The following is an 8,704-nucleotide window of genomic DNA, read 5'->3' as shown; positions in this document are numbered from 1 at the left end:
GATTGTTTTTAGATTTTTTAAAAAAATTCGTAATTAAAAAAAGTTCATGTACTAACCGAGGTTTGGTTAATACCAAATTACACGCTCAGCCGCGGGATGTACCCAACAAGAGTGCGAGACCATCGAGCAGCGATCCACGAGGGAAGAGAAAGGGGTTTGAGAGCCCGGGCATTGTGGCTCTCACGTGACCTCTGGTAAGGCCCAAGACCCACCCGTCCCATTTCTTACATGTGTGTTTGATGTCAGATGCTGGGGAGGGCTCCAGTATGTCTCAAGTGGCGGGATGGCTAGAGAATTTGTCGTCATCCTCAAAGAATCGGAACTTAGGGTAGAACTTGCATGTTACAATGTAATCTTCTGTGAGGACATGGGGAAGATGGATCTCGGGTTAGATGGTGTGATCTCTTGTGAGTTGAAGAGTGTGGATTTTCCATTACGTGACTTGATTATTTCAATTTTCAACGCGATCTGGTGCGAGTGGAGGGGGGTGGATCTTCCCTGGCATGATGTTTTTTTTTCATTTTTGTTAGTTATTTCCATTTTTCTTAACCAATTTAGGAAAAAAAGACTAATCCGGCTTAAAATATGGGGAAAAACTAAGGACACATCTATGAAGCAAACATATCCTTGCTAGTTGTGTGTGGCGCACACACAAAGAAATAAACCCCGCCCCTGTAAAGTTCCAATGAGATTAAAATAGAAATCTGGCAGCAACTACACCACCTGGTCATCCCACACATGTTGACCCGCCTAAATAGTGTATTTAAGTGTTTCTTACACTACAGTTTTGCAAAATCTCTTCCTCTTTTGCACTTTATTAGAAAAAATTTGGCATATCCCGTAGGCCAATGATTGTCTTGTATGTCTTGTACATAGTGGTAGCCTAATTACAAACAACCATCCCCCTTTTCCCTATTGTTACCAACTTTATACAGCTGGAATGATGAGTGGATGGATGAATGTATTGCAAAGGACTAATAAGTATACGACAGACATTTCATTGCATACCTTGCTTGTGCAAACTGAACTTCTTTTGAATATGTTCTCACACGGAATTACTATGGTATCTATTGCTTTATCCAAGTACACCACACATTTGTGCATGTGATGTACGATTTCCTATTATACTTTCATTACAAGCATGGTTTGGTAACAGGTCACAATGGCTTTTCACATAAGTATGCAGTTTTTCGTGGAATTCATTACATGAGGCATTTTCGCTCGTGGTTAGGGATATAATATATTATCACACCAATCTATATATACGCCTTCACAAGGCATTGATTTGTTATTTTGTGTTGCGGTAACAACGTGTGTAAGTTTGAATAGAGGGATGGAGGACCAATTGAGGCAATAGTGCGCTATAAATTTTTAGTAACCCTAGTACACACATTTCAGTATTAAGCATTGATATGTTCATATTGATTATTTTTTGTCTTAAGTATAATATTTTCTAAAAAAGCGATTTTGGCACAACTTTGAAAAAAAAGTAAAAAAGAGAAAGCAAAAACTGAATACAAATTTGGCACAAAAAATGAAAGAAAAAACCCCATCACTTAAGGCCTATGGTCCTCCTGCCTGTTGCGCTGGCCATTTCATAGGCACATTAGGCGAGATCTTGTTTGGTCTCGCAATAGGAGACACATAGTCGTGCCCCTAAGGATCAGGTGAGTGCCGTGTGTGGTCTTGTGCGAGTCAGGGATGGCACAGTCACTCATGTGGACCGACCACCTCCATGTTGTATGCAACTATGCAAGGCCCAATACTCTAGAGAACTTATTCTTCTTGCCTACGCCAATCATTCTCGCCCGTGGGGCTTGCCCGTTTAGTGATTAGTCCCACATCGCATGTCTACGCAAAATGGGGTCGGGAGCATGGCTGTTTAATAGGGTGGGGTGACACGCATGGAAGGCACCCATATCCTTTTTGAGCCCAATGCAGGCTACCCTTTCGGTATAAATTGAAAGCCGAATCGAAAAGGAAATACAGAAACACCGAAATTTACTAACCAATGTTTGGTTAATACCAAATTCTAGGCTCACCCGCGAGAGGTTCAAACAAGAGAGGGAGACCGTTGAGCAGAGATCCACGAGGGAGGACAAAGGGGATTGATATCCCAAGCATTGCGGCTCTCTTGTGACGTCTGGTAACGCTCAAGACCCACCCGTCGGTTATCTTACATGTGTGTTTTATATTGGATGGTGTGGAGGGTTCCGATACGTCTCAAGTGGCAGGGTGGGTAGAGAATTTGTTGTCATCCTATAACAAGTTGACATTAAGATATATCTTATGCATTACAACGTGATCTTCTGTGAGGATATGGGGAATACAAATCTCAGGTTACGTGATGCAATCTCGTGTGAGTGAAAGGATGTGGATTTTCCATGACGTGATTCGATTATTTCCACCTTTTCAATGCGAGCTCGTGCGAGTGGAGAGAGTGGATTTTCCCTGACATCAAGTTTTTCTTTTCATCTTTGTTAGTTATTTCCTTTTTTTCTTAGCCAATTTAGGAAAATCATTCAGATCCTGCTTGAAATATGGGCAAAACTAACGACACATCTACGAATCAAACATTTACTTGCTCTCAGTCCGTGGCGCACGCCCAAAAAACAACCCCCCCATGAAGTTCCAATGAGCTTAAAATGGAAAATTGCAACCAACCACACCACCTAGACCTCCCACATGTGCTGACCAGGCTAAATAGTGTAGTTAAGTGGCTACTAGAATTATAGCTAATCAAAATCTCTTCCTTTTGCACTTTATTTGGAAATTTTATGTATACTCCATAGGCCAATAATTGTCATGTATGTCTTGTACAAAGTGACAACCTGATTATGAAACCACCATCCGCCTTTGCCCAATTGTGCCCAACTTTGTATAGTTGGAAGGATGACTAGATAGATGAATGTATTGCGGAGGAGGAATAAATATGCGAGAGACATCACATTAATTTCCCATGCTTGCGCAAAATTGCAATTATCTTTAATATGTTCTCACGGAATTACTATGGTCTCTATTGCTTTATCCAAGTACACCACACATATGTGCATGTGAAGTATGATTTTGTAATGTGCTTTCAATACAAGCAAGGTGTGGTAACAAGTCACAATGTTTTTTCCCGTAAGTATGCTATTTTGGATGGAGTTCATTACATGAAGCATTCCACTTTTGGTTAGAGATAATGTTTATTATCACACCAATGTGTGTATATGCTTTCACTAGGCAGTGATTTATTACTTTGTGTTGTGGTAATAATGTGTGTAAGTTTGGGTAGAGGGTTGGAGGAGCGATGGATACGACAGTGGGCTCTAAATTATCGGTAACCCTAGTACACACATTTCAATACTAAGCATTAATATGTCCATATTGATTATTTTTTATCTTAAGTACCAATGTTTCCTACAAAGGTTTTTTTTGCACTATGTAAGAAAGTTCAAATTCCACTTTTTAAGCCGCTTGAACTTTCTTTGAAAAAGTGGAATTTATACTTCTGGCTAACTAAACTTGCACGATTTGAAAACTAACCGGAGACTCCCAAAAAAAGAAACCATTTGTTGAAGACTTGGCAAAACCAACATATTATTTAGATCTTGGGTCATGCAAGACGGCTAGACAAGTGTAAACCATAATATGTCAAGTCTAGTCGATCAGTCATGAGCGGTGTGTGAGGCTTGATACGTCCATTTTGCATCTGCTTCCAACTGTTATTATAGTGTTTAAATGAATATTTCACTTTATGACAGAATTCTTATGCCTTTTCTCTCCTAATGTGCAAGGTACACCAAAAGAGAGGGATTGTTGGTAGCTGGAATTCTTAGCCTGAAAAAGATTCAACAGAGATAGCTATTCTCCGGAGCTCCAAATGGCCAGAAATTTTATGAAGAAATATTTTGGATTATAAATAAAATACTAGAAGAAAGAAGTACCGACGAAGACCCTCGGTAGACCCACAAGGCAGGGGCACGCCCTACCCCCGAGGGTGCGCCCTAGTGCCTTGTGGGGCCCACAGAGGCCCTTTAATATCCACCTTCTGCTATATGAGGCCATTTTCTCTAGAAAAAATAAGAGAAGACTTTCGGGATGAAGCGCCGCCGTCATGAGGTGGAACCTATGCAGGAGCACTTGTGCTCTACGGCAGAGCGATTTTGCCCAGGATACTTCCTTCCGGGAAGGGGAAGTCAAAACCACCGTTATCACCAACGTTCCTCTCATCATGGGAGGACTCATCTCCATCAATATATTCACCAGCACCAGCTCATATCAAACCCTAGTTCATCTCTTGTATTCAACATTTGTCTCAAAACCTCGGATCGGTACATGTGGGTTGCTAGTAGTGTTGATTGCATCTCGTAGTTGATGCTAGTTGGTTTATTTGGTGGAAGATCATATGTTCAGATTGTGAACCGTATAATATTCTCCTCTGAACATGAACATGAATATGATTTGTGAGTAGTTTCTTGCAGACAATTGAGAAGTCTTGGTATAAGTAATCACGTAAATTTGAGTTTCGTTCAATATTTTAATGATGTGTTATGTTGTTCTTCCTCTAGTGGTGTCGTGTGAACATCGACTACATGACATATTACCATGCTTGGGCCTAGGGGAAGGCATTCTGGGATTAGTAAGTAGAACGTGAGTTGCGAGAGTTACCGAAGCTTAAACCCTAGTTTACGCATTATTTCATAAGGGGCGATTTTGATCCTTATGTTTTATGATATGTTAGATTTATCTTAATACTTCTTTCATAGTTGTGGATGCTTGCGAGAGGGGTCAATCATAAGAGGGATGTTTGTTCAAGTAAGAACAACACCCTAGCACCGGTCCTCTCACATAAAACCTTATCAAAGTAATGAACGTGAGTCAATGAATCATGATGAAGTTAACTAGAAAATATTACCATGTGTCCTGGCGAACGCTTTGCTCACTATAAGAATTATTTCTGGATTGTACTTTTCAATAGAAGGATTGGCATGCCTTGCTGCACCTTGCTACTTTTGTTAGTAGTTACTTGCTACAAACTATCTTGCTATCAAACTATCTTTTACCATCACTTTACAACACTTGCCAAAAATATCTTGCTGAAAACCGGTTGTCAATTCCTTCTGCTCCTTGTTAGGTTCGAGACTCTTACTTACTGAAAGGACTACGATTGATCCCCTATTCTTGTGAGTCATCAAGACTCTTCTCTGCCACTGTTGTCGGGGAGTGAAGCGCTCTTGGTAAATGGAATTTGGTAAGAAAACATTTATATTATGTGCTGAATTTTGTCTTCTCCTATTACTATGGAAGATAATCCTTTGACGGGCTTGTTCAGGGTATCTTCACCTGAAGCGGAAGTGGTAAGATCCGCTCCTCAACCTACTGCTTTTTTTATTGTGAAATCCCCTTTGGTATTATGGAGAACTACTTGCTAATCCTTATGCAAAAGATGAAACAAAACATCATAATAACTTAATCTATATGGATGCACTTTGTGGATTGTTTAAGCTTGAAGGCCTATCAACTGATAATACTAAGAAGAAAACGGTTCCTTTATCTTTGGAGGGAAAAGCATTGGCATGCTACAGACTATTGGTTGATCCTGACACATGGTAAAACCGACTAAAATTGGAATTCAGTCAAAAAAATATCCTATGTACTTGGTCTATCCGAACACCCTATGTTGAACATGGTCTATTTTTGGACATAAATGAAATGACTCCAAATTTTTCCAATAGGCGAGCGTGCCCATGGTAGGCATCCAAGTTAGGCTTGAACGATTTTTGGCACCGTATGCGACGTCACATCCGGTCATTTATCAGCATTTTTACCAAGAAAACCCCCGAAAATGCAAGAATTGTCGAAAACTTGAACAACTTGGCATGGTGTCTAGAATTGGTTATATAAGCTCGTGGAAACAATTTTGGGTCATTTAACGATGTTGAAAAATCATGCTCTTATACGGACCCTTCTAACCTACCTGAACACTCTTTTGAACATGGTCTATTTTTTCACATAAATGAAATGAACCCAACTTTTTTCCTGAAGGTGGGCATGCCCATGGTAGGCAGCATTCCAGGTTTAAACGATTTTCAACACCTTATTCAAGTTGCGTCATGTCCGGACATTTATCGGCCATTTTCACCAAGAAAACTCTAGAAAATGTAAAATTTGTTGAAAATTGAAACACTTGGCATGATGCCTTGAATTGGTAGTAAAAGAACAATAAAAAATTGAGACCATTTTAAGGATACCGAGAAACAACGTGCTCCCAGACAAAGCCTTCGGGCTTACCCATACACCCTCCGTTGAACACCGTCTAGTTTTGGACATTTTTTAAATGACCTCAACTTTGCGAGTAGGTGGGCATGCGAACGGTAGGCATCCATATCAAGTTCAAACGATTTCTATCACCATATCTAAGTTGCATCACGTCCAGCCATTTATCAGCCTTTTTCACCGAGAGAACTCTAGAAAAATGCAAGATTTATTGAAAACTCAGGCATGGTTTGACACAGGAATAGGCCGGAGGTAGCACGCGGCCGGGGCAGTGAGTAATAACATGCAGCAGCGATGATGGAATACATGCGAGAGTGGCTCACCAGCAAGGTCGATGGGCGGTCTAGTGGATGACAATGTGGGATCGAGGAGAAGAGGATGTCAATGTGCAAACTTCCCGTATGCCTCCACCAGTTTCATCCTGTTGTTTCCCACGACGATTGTGTAGGAGAGGAATAGAGTGTGAAATCAGAGAGATTAATCGAGGAGAGGAAGCGTCAACTTATGGTGGTTGTGCGAATATATACTTCTTTTTTTTGCACGGAGCGAATATATACTTTTGTGGCTGGAATGTTGCCTAGGACGAAGTTATTGAGGGGGTAAAGATACGTGAGAAGATGAGCCTCATGGTGTAGGCGAAGAGATAATATACAATTGCAGTTAACTCCAAATAGTAGGTTTGAATATTGATTCAAAACTAAAACTATAATAAAAATGAGTTAGTGGGAAAGCATTTTGACACATGGGCCTATTTGATGTGTGGATAGGCTGCACGTGAAGATAATCAGAGTAATGGGATGGACTTGTTAAGTCCGGCGTAGTATATAGGATGTGATTATTTTAGCGACTATTTTTTTGAACGGTAAAAAAAATCCTCTTTGTCAATGACCCAATCTTCTATGTCTGGGCCGGTCCATGGGCCGCCACTTGTATAATATTCAATAAAAATGATGAATCAAATGCCGAATTAATGGAAGGCTTAGTTTCTTCTGCTGATCCTTGTGGGCAGGACCACTCCACTATAACTCTTGAAAATCTACTGAGTACTCTTTATTGGGTTTGTTCTCTACAATTTTTTAAGTCTGTTATGCACTTGAAAGTATCCTGCAGTTTTTGCCACTTATGCAGCAGTTTAGTGACAATGGATGGCTCTAATTTGAAGTTGAAATACCTGTGACCGACATGTTGCTTTTGCCAAAGGACACAATTCAGTTGCAATCTTGGCCACCGCCTTCAAGTATACATAGCGTTGTGTTCCAGCATAATCACTTGGTTGTGCAATCTGAATATGGGGCACCAGTGTTTCAGTTTTGTCCATCGATTGGATATTTGTTGGTTGGATTATGGTACATGCTACTGGATATTCGTGAAGAAGGTTTCTCATTAATAATTGGGGTTACCAGAAGTGCAGTGTCGTACTTGCACAACCAAAATGATGGTAAGTCGTTTCGGTGGGAAATTGCTTGGTCAATTCCTCTGGGATATTTACAGCAAGAACTCATATTTTGCACTACTGGGGATGCTCCATCATGTGATTTCGAACTATAATTGTGGATTATTGCTTTGTGGTTCTCCTCTGTGTCTGTTGTTCTGGATGATACCTCTGTGGAAACATCTTTGTGCTTTTTCAGATTTTGGAGAAGCATTACAGTCAAGTAGAGGTGCTTCGAGACTTCGACTAGTTGGAATGCTTTGTTGTCACATATCACCAGCCAAACCACATAGCAGCAATTGCACTGAACTACGATTCCAGAGAGATTCAGTGCCAGGGATTGGCCGATTAGTGCTGAAGAGGTACAATATATTTTCTGTTGGGAGTTCTCTTGAGCTGGAATTGTTGGATGGCGTTTTCTTGCAAACATGGTTTCTCTCCTGCTACAGTGTACATAGTATTCGGTGTGGTTTTGAGCTTATCCACTGGAAGATTGTGTGGTCACTTATTTCGCATGAAAAGAAGATGTCTTGCTGGTTTTGGGAGTCAGACAATGATAAGTCTTCTTGCACTAGAGTAGTAACTGACGAAATTATGAGATGGAGCCTTGTCGAACTGAAAACTTGGGTTAATCAATGTACAATGAGTGTTTTGATAATATGTGTTGGGTTTAGTCCCACATCGGTTGTTGGGGGAGGCATAACACAACTTATAAGGGCGGGGTATCCCCTCCTAACAGGCTAGTCTTTTGGGGGGAGAGGGTCCAAGGTATCTCATAAGTCGGTGTTGCACTCCGGTTGGGTTTGGTGACGCAGGTGGGTTGGAACCCTAGTGTTAGCGGACCTGAGATTGCGTAACAAATGGTATCAGAGCCCAGGTGACCGGAATAAATCTCGGTGAACTCACGGGTGGTTGGTCATGCTTGGTGGGCTGGAAACGCTGGTGTTAGTGGGCCCATGGGTGACCGATTTGTGAGGGGGAGATTGTTGGGTTTAGTCCCACATCGTTGTG

The 8,704-nt window shown here is 41.0% G+C and overlaps 1 pseudogene; it reads right to left on the bottom strand.

The window, feature by feature from the left end:
* Nucleotides 1–7,579, bottom strand: part of LOC119350895 — a 67,664-nt pseudogene extending 60,085 nt beyond the window's left edge.
* Between the last annotated feature and the right edge of the window lie 1,125 nt (nucleotides 7,580–8,704).

The sequence above is a fragment of the Triticum dicoccoides genome, chromosome 1B, assembly GCF_002162155.2.
Source record: "Triticum dicoccoides isolate Atlit2015 ecotype Zavitan chromosome 1B, WEW_v2.0, whole genome shotgun sequence".
In the NCBI taxonomy this organism is placed as follows: Eukaryota; Viridiplantae; Streptophyta; class Magnoliopsida; order Poales; family Poaceae; genus Triticum; species Triticum dicoccoides.
The sequence above is the reverse complement of the archived record's forward strand: the minus strand, read 5'-3'. Positions and strand labels throughout refer to the sequence as shown.